The 9,391-nt window shown below is 36.6% G+C and overlaps 1 protein-coding gene across 1 annotated transcript in view; it reads right to left on the reverse strand.

The window, feature by feature from the left end:
• ctnna2 (catenin alpha 2) overlaps positions 1–9,391 on the reverse strand; it is a 406,153-nt gene that overhangs the window by 96,222 nt on the left and 300,540 nt on the right. The window lies entirely within an intron of this gene.

Raw genomic sequence — 9,391 nt, forward strand, 5'->3', positions numbered from 1 at the left:
CCCTGTAGGGCTCTTTACTCGAACAAGTGGAGCGGGAGTTTGGTCAACATTGCACGCATTAAGTTGGATCTGTTCCTGTTGCATGTTTCAAACCAACAGAGCTGAAATAATCTCTGAAATAAACTCTTGAAATATTTAGCTTTGTATAAAGCTTGTTTTTTAAAATTAAATATGCTAAATTAAAAAGTCAATGTTTGTCTTAATACCTTAAGATATATGAGAATAAATAATACCTATAGATAAAGGTTCTAACTGAGCATAATATCATCTGCTTTGCAAAAAGCTGTTGGCAAAACTTCAATGTTATGCTATTTTGTCTAGACTTATCAGAGATGGTGTCATCTAACTACAAAGATGACATTTAAATGTTTCCCAGTTTTCATCATCCACTGAATTCCTTGATAAAGAAAATCAATACAGACAGCGACTGCTGCATTCTCTCTAACTTCCGGTTCAATGACCAGTAAAATCTAAATGACACTGTCAAATTCATACCCACTCTTAAAATAATTACGCAACAACAATGCAATAGCTGTTATAAAACCACCATTTTAGATAGGTTTAACATAGCTTTTCACTGTAGCTATACAGCGGCGGAGCACATGTTACCTTGGTTAAAAGTCATCAATAAAGTTATCTACCTTTTTTGTGTGAAAAAGCATGTTATATTATTATTCATCCACAGGATTGAAATCAGCATGTTGTTTCAGATGATTTTAAGTTGATCCAAAGGAGCTTTAACAGCAGGGTCCAAGGGTAGACAAAATGTGAACACTGCAGGACCTTGACATTTCTCCACATCACATCCCTCAGCCTTCTCACATCTATCATAGGCACAAGAAGTGCATGATTAGTCCTGTTGGATAATAGATGCATGCAATGGGAAAGGTCAGCGGTTGTCATTCCTTAATGCCTCAACCTTTATATTGGGGATGGCTGAACAGAGATTATGATTCATAAGAATCAATAATTAGTCATTCTATATCACGCCTAAGAAATGTATTATACAAAAACATAAACAAGTCAACTCAGAGGTAAGAAAAATGTACAATGAGCTCTCAAACTTGAAAAAATAAATGAGTAAATAAACAATATAATAACAAAATAACTGATTTTACCTGACAACGTTAATCTTCTTATAAAAAAAAAGACTCCTCTAGAGTCCTGATGCTTCAGAGGGAGCAATCTACTTTCTGGATTAAATCAAATCTGAACTTGCATGTGAAAATGTCACTGTGATTCCATGGCTTTTAGAGGAAGGACTGTGTGATTATCTTTTAGGTAAAAATAAAGAGATGTGAAGACATTAAACGCCATCATGATAATGGCTGCATGCAGAGTGGAGAACAAATTAACACAATCAAAATCACCCATCATCCACTATTGCTTAATAATTACCACCTCATGAACACTGAAGTGTTATTTATTAAATGATAAACTTTAACAATATGGGGAACATGGCTGATAAAGAAAATAAGAAAGTTAAGAAAGTAAGCTTCAGAAATGTTTGTTTTAAACTAATGTAATTTTAATCATGGTTTATTACAAACAGTGTTCTAACAATTCAAAGTAAACAAAATAACATTTAACATTTTATTAGAACTTTCTCTCTAATTGATTGGCATAATGGGCCACCGAAATTAATCTAAAAAAATCCTGTTCTAAATAGGCAGAACACATTAAATGACTTGACATTCCTTTTGAGATGGGACGATAACTGATGTGCCTTTTGTTGTTTTGTTTATATCTAGGCATTATTGGTTTTAGCAGATTATGCTGAATACTGTTTTGAATAACTTTTATATTCAAATCCTACCCAGGGGCGCCATATTATGTTGTGATAGTTTAAGATTTTTATTGCCCAACCTCCTGGGGTGGTAAATGTCTTATTTTATCAGATGTTATTCGGACTGTCATATATTGTTTATGAACACACACCCTACTAGTTGTGTGTTAGAACAACAAATGAAAGTGTGAATCGTGCTCAAATCATGGTCAAACTTTTAATTCTGCATATATACGTATTCAAAATATAAGAGTTTATTAAAAGAAAAATAATTCAGCTCCAAGTCAAACATATTCATATATGAATATGTATGAATATGTTTTTCCTTGTAGCTCCAAATATTGTGTTAATTAGAATTTTCAATATTTTATCAGGTGAGATGACAGCAATAATAATAATAATAATAATAATAATATGTATGATGAGATTATATCCAAGCAATCTCAGTATCTAATCTTAAAATAACCAACATTTGAAGCGAAGGAAGGAAAATTTACTTAAAAGGGTAGAACAGAGAGCAGACAGATGTCAGATGAGGACTAGAAAGAAAAGAACCTCAGTAACAAGCCAGCCACACCTGGATTAATCAGCTTCTCCAGTAGGACAAGACAAAAGACAGGAAACAAAGGAGCTGGCTGAAGTTCAGGAAGCAGTGAAGGTGTGCATAAAGCCCATTAGTGGGAAAAATTAATCCGCTTCTTTGAGTTGCAGAGGCCGCTGATGTCGACAGTTGTCAGTTGACAGTAATAAACATATATTATCCTATAAGTTCAGGCTTTTACCACTACTTCTTGTTGATCTATCTAATGCAGAAAAACATAGGTATGTAGATGTGATGGTAATGAGTATTTTTTTACACAGTTTTGAAGAGGTGGGGGAAATACGTCTCCACAGGCATAAGCTAAATGTTGTATGGACATGTTTGTATTTACTTTTCTGATTTTTCTTTTCCTCTTGTCACTCTCTTCTTAGGGGACAGAATAGGTCTTTAGGCCCCACAAAATTGGAAAGCCCTGGTAACCACCTTTACCCCACAGTTGTCACCCTCACCCCTGCATTCCGAACCCACCTATATGAGAAAATAAATGAAACCATTGTTGTCCCAGTTTCAGAAATTTACTTTTGAACATATGTATTTCTTTTTATCTACAAGCTGGAAAGGTCCCCACATTTCTGGTCACCTTATATACTACCCTACATTTAATTCAGTTACTACATAATTTATGACTAACAATGTATTACTTAGGGATGCCAAGATACCAGAAAGATAGTCATATCATTTCATCATTTCAGCTAGTACATATATAGTGGTTTGCTAAGCTGATAACATCTATTATGGACATTTTAGCTGTGCATGTAGCTAACAAATATACATGAGAAGTATGTGTCTGGCTGATGCAGAGCACTCAACAGTGCTTGCAATCCAGAAGAAAACCTTTGACACCAAGATGACACAGACTTTTGAAGTAATTGCCTTGAAATGGTAAAGCAAAGAAGTTTGGAATTATTTGCCATGGTAACCGTAGTCTCAGTTCCCTTGCTAATAGCTGCTGTTGTTGAACTCTGCAGGTTTTCAGTTCACTGCTTTCCCCACTATTTGGAATTAATTCAGTAGAGCAAAAAGCTAATTTTGAGCTTTAAAAAGGTTTAAGAATGCTTGTGTAGATGTTCATTCAAAAGTTTATTAATAGAAAATGTCTTTCTTAAAAGTGTACATACGATTTGAAGAAAGAAATATTGTACTTGCAACTATACAATATTTTAGAGTTTTAAAAACATTTTCATCACGAAATTTCCAGATGGGTATGAAGAAAAAATAGACTTACATTACCCACTGCCTACTGACTGGTATAGTCTTCAAACCTTTTATGCTTTGCGATGCAGTCTTTCTCTTCAGACTACATGTACAGTACTCTTTAACAGATCAAAACAAAAAACAAAACACTCAGAGACTAACTGCAAATAAATGATGAAGCAGTTGTGTGCTAGAAATTTTGAAGGTTACTTAGAGAACTATACAATTAGGAAAAAGACAATTCCACTCTAATATGTCCAAAATGTAATTTTTAAGTTTTAAAAATGGTAGGAAGATTTTTTTCTTTGTCTGTTAAACCAATGATTACCAAAAATCCATGTACAGTATCACCAGTGACCACCTAAAATTTAAGTTTCAATGCTTTAGGAGGTCATACCATGATGATCTAAATCCCTATACAAGAAGACAAAGGCAAAAAGGTGATAGTGCTAACGGCCACATCATCCTTCATTTGAAGCAGAAATGCATCCTCTATCCAACCAACAGTGTAGCTAACCTCTGGAGAGAAGACGGATGGTGCCTTCTGCTCCATTAATCTAATGACAATGCCCCATGACTAAGAACAGCTTAGCAGGCATTGCTCATCCCCACTGGCTTCTTTTTCACTTATCATGCCATCTTTCTATGAATACAACAGGGCCAATGACAACGAAGGAGTGTGAGACAGAAAATAAAGCGAATAGGAATGAGGAAAAAACAATGGCTGTGTAATATTGAAATGGTGTTTATGGTAACCAAAGGATATCCCTGGCTGGACTAATATGGTGTGCAATGAGTAGACTTCTAAAGCAGCTGAAGGATAGCCAAAACTCAGTTATCAACACTACATAAATTGGATAGGACATGTTGGGCATAGAGTGAATCATCTTTATCTATTGCAGTATTTTTGCTGGAAAAAAGAATAAACTGGTGCTGCATTTTTTCACAAACCTCAGGCCAGCAGCTACTTAAAGGTTTAGATAGTGCTAGTATATTGTTAAGTAGTTGGCACTAAATTGTCATTATTTTTGCCTGCGTAATTAATTGATGTACAGTGCGGCAAAAAAGTATTTAGTCAGCCACCAATAGTGCAAGTTCTCCCACTCAAAAAGATGAGAGAGGCCGGTAATTTTCATCATAGATATACCTCAACTATGAGAGACAAAATGAGGAAAAAAAATCCAGAAAATCACATTGTCTGATTTTTAAAGAATTTATTTGCAAAATATGGTGGTAAAATAAGTATTTGGTCAATAACAAAAGTTCATCTCAATACTTTGTTATATACCCTTTGTTGGCAATGACAGAGATCAAACGCCGCCAGGGATTTGAGTCCCTGGCGGCGTAGTGTGTTACTGATGGTAGCCTTTGTTACTTTGGTCCCAGCTCTCTGCAGGTCATTCACTAAGTCCCCCCGTGTGGTTCTGGGATCTTTACTCACCGTTCTTGTGATCATTTTGACCCCACGGGGTGAGATCTTGCGTGGAGCCCCAGATCGAGGAAGATTATCAGTGGTCTTGTATGTTCTCCATTTTCTAATAATTGATCCCACAGTTGATTTCTTCACACCAAGCTGTTTACCTATTGCAGATTCAGACTTCCCAGCCTGGTGCAGGGCTATAATTTTGTTTCGGGTGTCCTTTGACAGCTCTCTAGTTTTGGCCATGGTGGAGTTTAGAGTGTGACTGTTTGAGGTTGTGGACAGGTGTCTTTTATACTGATAACGGGTTCAAACAGGTGCCATTAATGAAGGTAACGAGTGGAGGAGAGAGGAGCCTCTTACAGAAGAAGTTACAGGTCTGTGAGAGCCAGAAATCTTGCTTGTTTGTAACTGACCAAATACTTATTTTCCACCATATTTTGCAAATAAATTCTTTAAAAATCAGACAATGTGATTTTCTGGATTCTTTTTTTCTCATTTTGTCTCTCATAGTAGAGGTATATCTATGATGAAAATTACCGGCCTCTCTCTTATCTTTTTGAGTGGGAGAACTTGCACTATTGGTGGCTGACTAAATACTTTTTTGCCCCACTGTATATATGTGTAATCTGAACATCATTATAGTAGTTCTTCATTTATTATATATAAATTGATCTGCGTGTCACTCATATCAAACAAAACAAAACAAAAATCTAAATTCTGTAAACTGAGTTGTTTTTAAACAGCACATTACATCCATATGACTTAAACGTGGAATTTATTTGAAGTAAAGCATGAAAAATATAGTTTCTTAAAAGTAGGAATACTGTAAATAATATAAATAAAATAAAAAGTATAAAGTTGGTGAACTGTAAATAAAACTTTCAGTTTTAGACACAGCCGAAGCAACTGTTATCAAATAAAAGCTGCATATTATCAGCTATAAGAAACCTACTAGAGGGTAGAGGAGACACAGTCAGAAGCATATTTATGGGACCAATAACCACTAATAGTCATGCAATGGTTGCTCACATCCAAAATGGTATAAAATTCTTAACTTTGCTCCAAACAATGTAAGGGACTTTACAAATACGGACGTTACCAGTCAAATGTTATAATAGAATTTTGAAGCTATTTATTTTTAAATAATCACGGATGGATAAAACAAATATGCTCAAGCACAAAGGGTATTTTTGTCATCAAGGAGGGCAAATGTTTGAACACTCCTAGAGGGCATCTGTGCACTTGCTTTCAGTTGTTTGGTGATTAAAAGAACTTACACAGAATTTCAAAAACAGGATTTGAAAAGCCACTATGTAAATCTTAAAATATTGCATGGTATTTTGTTCAGTAATAATAAATACTAAAGATATTTCCAATGATTAAGAAATTTGTACATGCTCTCCACAGGTCATAATGTTTTATTTGAAGGAAGACAAAATCACGCCTCGAATGAAGACCTTGATCTTCTTCTTGCTGTTCTGTAAATCTCTTGGCCGCTAATGTTTTTACAAATTTTGTAACTACTATATTAATAACAAATGGGACTTATGTATAGTCAATAGATGCTGCCTGCACAAAAGAACTAAATAAAATCATGGCTTCTTATGTTACATTTCTGTTGTGATGCATGCTTCAGATGACTGTGATGTGCTTTAAGTTCAACCCTGAGTGGTGTGTAGTAGAGACATCACTTCCATCTGACACCTCTGGGAATGCCACAGAGCTTTGGTGTATGTATGGTGTGCAGATGTCCCGAAGAAGCTCAGACTGTCTTTATACCAAAGGATGGAAAAGATGTCTCCTGCTCTTAAGCCTCTGGGGAAACAGCGACCTGAAGTTGGCTGTCAAAAATAGGAGCTGGTTGCCTATAATAGCACTTGGTCAGCTTGGAAAAATAGGCCTACTACACAACACAAGCAAACATGAATTTCCTTGCTAAATGTTTAACATAATTCAGGCTAATATCCTCCAAGTCACATTAAGACTTAAGGTAACATTAAAAACTGTTTAGAATGAAACATCTCTATAAGGACAATAGAATCCTTGATTCTCTCATTCCTTGATTTTTCTCATTGCTGACATTTTCCATGAAGACACCATGTCAAAGCAATTAGAGCTAGACAAAAAAGTAGAGGGAAAGCAGGGGCAAATTTTGGTAGCGGCACCTGCCATGGAAACGAAACAGATGCAAAATGGCCTGTCACTACTTTTTATGACCTTCCGTGGCACAGTAGTGATGACAGTGGTTGCTGAAAATAATTTCCATGACCTGCCACAGCCACGAAGCGGGGACCGGACAGCCAGCCATTGATTTCCATGACCTGCCACAGCCGTGGAGCGGGTGCCAGACAGCCTAGCACTGATTTCCATGACCTGCCACGACACCGGAGAAGGTGCCAGACAGCCCCGCTGTCTATGTTGGCTATTTTGAACAACAGTCATAGTGCAGCAGATTGTTGCCAAAAAATGACTTCTGATGGTAAAGTATGGTGCCACATTTATTTCAAAATGCCAGTGAGAAAAATAAACATACTCACATGTATGGTAAAATGCTTCTTCGTATGGTTTATCCACCGCCGCACAACAAAATCACACATGCGAGAGAAACTGCCTCTTAGAGAGGAGAGGAGCGTACCTGTTCCTGTCTGAATGATCTGCCTGAACTGTCTGTGAACTCCTGGGACCCTGAACCAGCCTGTTCTGGTTCTTATCTGTATCCCTGACAGGGCTCGAACTCCTGCACGTTCTCCAGGGCTGCAGCATCTGGGACACTCTGGGCGGGGCCCGCCACATCTCGTTGGCAGCCCAACGGCTGGATCCTACCTCGTTCTATGGAGATGGACCAATTATTATCTATTATTGCAACTTATTAACTATTATGGTCACTGATCTGTGTTTTTATCCAACCAGAGTTTAGAATTAGAATTAAGAAGAATTAGAATTCAACTTTATTGTCATTAGATTGTTACAAGTACCAAGCAATGAAATCACTCCCTGCATTTAATCCATGCCCTTGGGGAGAAGTTGACTGCGCCCAGGGAGCAGTGTGAGCAGATATCAGGCTGTGGGAATTAGTGGGGCTTGAACTCAGAACCTCCAGAACCCAAGCCCAATGCTCTAACTACTAGGCGATAATTCCAAAAACTTAGCTGCTTCACTTGAGGCTTGAAGTCACAACCTTAGCATCACTTTGCAGGCTACAACACACTGACTGATTGCGCCACTGCAGCAGACTAAAGTTTTAGGCTAGTTTTCCAGTGATAGGTGGCTTCCTGCCCTAGCCGCTGATACCACGGATCCACAGCCCGTTTCTGATGAATAAACCTTTTGAATTATCCCACTGCCAGTCTTGCCTTGAATACTGGGTCCTTCTGTCCTGCTTCTTAACAATTTTTAGCATGAGTCAAACCAATCACACAGTTACCTTAAAGCTTTTTTATTAAATTGTTTAAAAATGTTTATAATAAGAATTGAATTTAGCACATCATTAATTTAAAGGCAATGTAGAACAGGTATTCAATAACCCCAAAATGAAACCCTTTGCCCATAAACAGCAATAGAAGTGCAGCAGGTGGCCTGCTGGCTTAGTGACACCTTTTGATGCACAAAACATAATTTGGGTACAAATTCTTTTTTTTTTCTTTTACTATATAAATACAGTTTTCCCTATAATATGTTTGGGTGCAAATTTTTCTAATTGATTAGGTTTGATTCAGTGCTCTTCAGCTTTCTAATCAAGGAGGATGGCTGTTACCATGGTGACAGAGAAAGCAGGGACCAGTAGTTTTTCATTATTGAATGAAAATAACTCAATATGAGCCATTATTTAGCAAACTGAAAGACAACAAAGGTTTATAAGATTTTACATTTTTCTAGTGTTCTTACAGCAACATTGTCGACAATCCTTTGAAAAGTCACTTTAATGTGTCACATATTTTTTTGGGAATTTATTATCAAAAATGTGAGTAGTCAATTCAGTGTTCAATATCAACAATTAGACATGAACATTTTTGTTGGTCTATTTTTCCTGTTGTTAAAGCAGTGGTGATAAAAACCTTCTGACTTAGTGCTTCAGTTGTAATGGTGCTCTGCTCCTACAAATGGCAGCAACACATCAGCTGTAGAATATTCTTGGGTATATATATGTACTAAGCTTTAAACAGGCAACACAATATTTAAGTGCTAGTTTGTTGTTGTTTTTATCATTTTCCTATAAGATGTTAATCTGAGTAATCATTATTTGGAACCACCCAATAAAATATTTAATATGTATTTGGGTGACTGTAAGTGACATGGCTTTAGGAGGTTAAGGGTTTACATTTTAGTCTTTATTTAAAAAAAAGGGACCACTTCTGTCCTCAAACAACCTCACAAGTACGAGTATATA

Source organism: Cyprinodon variegatus, unplaced genomic scaffold (genome assembly GCF_000732505.1).
Source record: "Cyprinodon variegatus isolate N-32 unplaced genomic scaffold, C_variegatus-1.0 Scaffold78, whole genome shotgun sequence".
Lineage (NCBI taxonomy): Eukaryota > Metazoa > Chordata > Actinopteri > Cyprinodontiformes > Cyprinodontidae > Cyprinodon > Cyprinodon variegatus.